This window comes from Coenobita brevimanus, chromosome 30, assembly GCF_032717465.1.
Source record: "Coenobita brevimanus isolate Jiangsu-jjx chromosome 30, ASM3271746v2, whole genome shotgun sequence".
Lineage (NCBI taxonomy): Eukaryota > Metazoa > Arthropoda > Malacostraca > Decapoda > Coenobitidae > Coenobita > Coenobita brevimanus.
Genome location: NC_136983.1, coordinates 44,178,522 through 44,183,294, shown reverse-complemented (window position 1 = coordinate 44,183,294; position 4,773 = coordinate 44,178,522).

The window sequence follows — 4,773 nt, the reverse complement described above, 5'->3', positions numbered from 1 at the left end:
TACCTCTCTTTCTCCAAGTGTTCCACGCCTTATTTCTCTCTTTTTTTTGCTATCATACACCTTCTATTAAACCACTCCTTTTTCCTGTTTTCTTTCCCTCTTACTCTTGGTACAAATTTTTCCACTCCCATATTATAGAGGTCTAGAAAGATATCCCACTTCCTCTGTATCTCTCTTGTTTCTCTGAATTTTCCCCAGTACGCATTTTCAAAAAAGTTTCTCATTCCTGTAAAATTTGCTTTCCCAAAGTTGTATCTTCCCTGTCTATGAAGCTCGTCTCTTGGCTCGACGTTTCCTATTATCATCTGGAACTCAATGACCACATGATCACTTTCTCCTAAAGGACAGAGATATTCCAATGATTCTATTACATCGGGTTCTTTGGTGAACAGTAAATCTAACCTTGCTGGTGTGTCCTCACCTCGAAACCGTGTCTCTTCTTTGACCCATTGCGTCATCACATTATTCATTATTATATTTAAAAACATAGTGCCCCACGAATCCTCGCCGCCTCCCGAGTACCATTCCTCCCAGTTCACCTCTTTACAGTTAAAGTGTGTGTGTTTAGGGGATGCATATGCTGATAGTTTTTTTTAATCCTCCTAGTTTCTCTCTCTCTCTCTCTCTCTCTCTCTCTCTAATAATTAAGGTGGACAGGCAAATGGAACCATCATGTCCTACTGTCTCCCTGCAGCTGACGAGAGAGAGAGAGAGAGAGAGAGAGAGAGAGAGAATGGCTAAATTAACACGGAATTCTTCTCCTCATTTCCCCTTACTCACAGGATGAGACATCAGGCAAGGCAGCAGGCACACACACACACACACACACACACACACACACACACACACACACACACACACACGGGCGAGACTACACCAGGGTAGGGTAGGGTAGGGTAAAGTAGGGTAGGGTAGGGTAGGGTAGGGTAAAGTAGGGTAGGGTAGGGTAGGGTAAAGTAGGGTAGGGTAGGGTTGGGTAGGGTAAGGTAGGGTAGGGTATGCTAGGGTAAGGTAGGCTAGGGTAGGGTAAGGTAGGGTACGGTAGGGTACGGTAGGGTAGAGTAAGGCAGGTTAGGTTAGGGTAGGGTAGGGCAGAGTAAGGTAGGTTAGGTTAGGGTAGGGTAAGGTATGGTAGGGTAGGGTAGGGTTGTTAGGACTTCATATTATAATTACAAATCATAATAGATAGATAGATAAATAGATAGATAGACAGAGCTCCAGGCAAGCCTGGGAACGGGAAATGATCTTGCAAGTTAACTGAGGAAATGTTGACAATACACAGGAAGTAGCAAGTCAGGGGATGATATAGGTAGTGTGTCAGCGAGATAGCATACGAACAATGCCTAGTGACCATACACACACATACACACATACTTACACACAGGTTTCTAGAACTTTCCAACCACAGTGTAACACACGTGACACGACCCCTGCTACACCAGAATTTAGGAAGCAGAGCTCAGAAGGAGGCGAGCTATAGAACCGACAGGTAGTGGAGAGAGTGAACAAGAAGAGGGGTCCAACTAGACTTACTTAGTGTATTCAGTCTCTGTAATACATACACTGCTCAACTTAAGATTTTCTCTGAAGATAATAAACCAAGATAAACTCCCTGTATTCATCTTTAATTCCTACTACAAGAATCGAGAGTCACATTTGGTTGGCAGCGAACGTACGGACATCGTCTCTGAATCAACAGTGAATTTCTACAAAAGCAGGTGAGACTCTACAAGATTAGCTTCAGTTCTACAGTGAATTCCTACAAAATACAGCCTACAAGCCAATGAGCCTACAAGTCTACAAAACAACTCTATAATCTTCAAGTAACTTCAAGCAGCAGCAAGAAGAATAAAAAAAAAACAAAGCAAGTAAAGAAAAAGAAAGACCAAAGCAACAAGCACACAAAACCCCAACACTCTCTCCCGCCTACCTCCATCGCTGACGCAGAGGTCAAGACACACAGCACAACACCAGAGCCACATTTATAACGCATCTTACTCACCTTTCTTCACCCAGGTTACGCATCGCTACTCAGCTACTCACCACAGCTACCAGTGTGGGAAGCCGACGTCACCATGTGCTGAGATGACATCACAACGCGAGTTTGCTGACATAAGGCCACGCCAAGCAACGTGTGACTGACACCAGGCACTTCTCACCCACTACTCATTACTCATTATTCACATAGCTCCTATTCATACTCATTTATTTCCACAGTATTGAGTTGGAAATTCGACATTCTATGCTGAGGTTTGCCTGTGACTACAGCTGTTAACCACCACAAGCACCAGGCCATGGAATTTCCTGAGTAATATCGTCCATCAACACAGCACTAGAATTATCAAGAGATCTTCATTCAACCCTGCATTTTTCTTCCAAGATCGACAGTTGCATCGACACGCCTCACCGATCTGTATCAAGTGGGTGAAATTATACTTACTCATTTCTTCTCAGTGCTAAAATTAGGTATATTCAACTCCTTTACTTATTTCTATATATACACTTATACACTCACTATCTATCATTTATTACAACTCATTTACTCATCTATTTAGTTAGGACATAAACAAAAGGCGTATTTCGTAACACCAGACCTTAATGACAGGGATATTTTCGCCACCACCCACGTTAACACCAGATGAAAAACAATTATCTCCAACAACAGATTCACAATTAGGAGAGCACCAAGGCAACACACCCATTGTACAAAACTCAACACAAAATAAAGATCAAGAAACAAATATGACAGTTCCAAATGATGAGTGGGAAACCCCCTCTGACGCAGCAAGTGAGGACTTTGTCGCTGACTTGCACACGTATGCCAATATACTTAACAGGGTTCACCGTTCCGGCCGAACCTATTCCACCATTCCCTCACACAACGATAAACAAGTCCAAGTTAAATTAACAGAGCAAACAGTGAAAATGAATAACAAAACAAATACCGCGGATCAAACATCCCCACCTCATGTTTATGTTTACCATGAAGATAAAACTGCCCCAAAATTCTCTGGCACAGAAAAAGATCATATTGACGTCATTTCATTGGTCAGTCAGTGCGAACAAATGTTCATCAAGCGACACATACTCGATGAACAAGAGAAAATTGCAATTTTTTTCATCTTGCATAAGCCAGGAAAGATGTCCAGCAAACAATTTACTAAGATCAGATAAGCTCCTCAAGGCTAGGACATATGGTGAATTAAAAACTGAATTTTTGAAGAAATTTTCTGCAGGTACGAACTTCTTGCCAGGTATAATTCCAGAATTACATAAGATTGTAGATCTTGTAAGGGAGCACACTACAAACCATGTGCTCAGTGAAATAACAGCTGATGTCTCCACAATCAAAAGAACATTGTTAGTTACTTTGGAAAACTCAAATTGGATAACAGATGATGGAAAGATGTCCCCAGACCTCGTCGTGGACATCATTGGTTATGTAGCTGCCTTGTGTAAATTACCTGATAGGACCCTTAAGATCGCCAAGACGATCGCGTACACCCCAGGCATGTGCTTGCTAGACTTAATGAACGAGGTAGAGATGCAGTGCAGTAAAGCAGGTATGGTCGACACACATGCACATTCTAGTAGCATGAGAGTACCTGAGACAGTATCAGCTGTGAAAACATCTACACCGACCCTAAACAGAGAACCAAATCTATCGCGACCCAAAAGCAGGCAGAGCAAACAACCAAACGTGACGAGGGTTCGATCACAAACACCAGGCTACAGGCAGTTTCATAAGTTTTCGCGCAGCCCGAGCAGTTCTCGCGCCACAAACAACACTACATATGGGAAGTCACCTCGTAGGTCACAGTCAAGAGATAGGTCCATTCTATGTCATTACTGTGCAAAACCAAGACACACAAGGTATGAATGCTTTATCAAAGCAAAAGAGGATAGACAAAAGACACAAGGATTTGGTCCTTACTGTAGGCATCATAGATACCAAGGGCACTGGACCAGTAACTGCAAAACAGTAGAAAAACCTGTGTCTATGTTCAAATCGGGGGAAGACCAAGTCATGACAAAAAACGAAGAAACGTAAAGAAAAGCAAGTCTAAAATTCACATAGGAGGCATGTTGGGAAATGAGTGTATCTTGATACCAGCTGTATGTGAGGATCAAAACGTTTCCTTATTTTTAGACACAGGCTCTCCAGTGAACTTAATAACACAAGAAGAAATAAATAGAATTTTTAAAAATAAGAAGAAAGTAACTTTTCTGGAAGAAACTGATTTTGATTTATATACGGTAGATGGAAAAAAAATTACAGTGAAAGGTATGATAAGATTAAATATCAGTTTCACAGAGACTACAAGACCAATCTCTGCATTTTTCTATATCGTTGAAAACTTAGCAATTAAAAGCTCATATGTTACTGGGCTTAAGATCCATGAGAGCAGAGAACATAACTATACTCCCACAAATGAATGGAATAGACTTTGATAATGAATTCATAGAGGAAATACCATCAGAGCCCTCACCGATTAGTAAACGAGAACCAAAAAGAATTGGTAATATTAAAAGCTTAAACAAACATACACAAACAGATGAGTGTATAGATCCACTCCCACCACCAGCCCCAGCCTCTAGAATTAGTGACCCAGATAACAGTACTGATTTAGTTATACCACCTAATTCCTATATGAAAGTTACCATAAAGAGCGAATTACGGAATAGTACTGTTCTTGTCTTAGAAGAATTATGTAAAGTAAAGGGATTGTCAGTAGAAAACGCATTATGTCAGATGAACGACGAAGGGCAAAC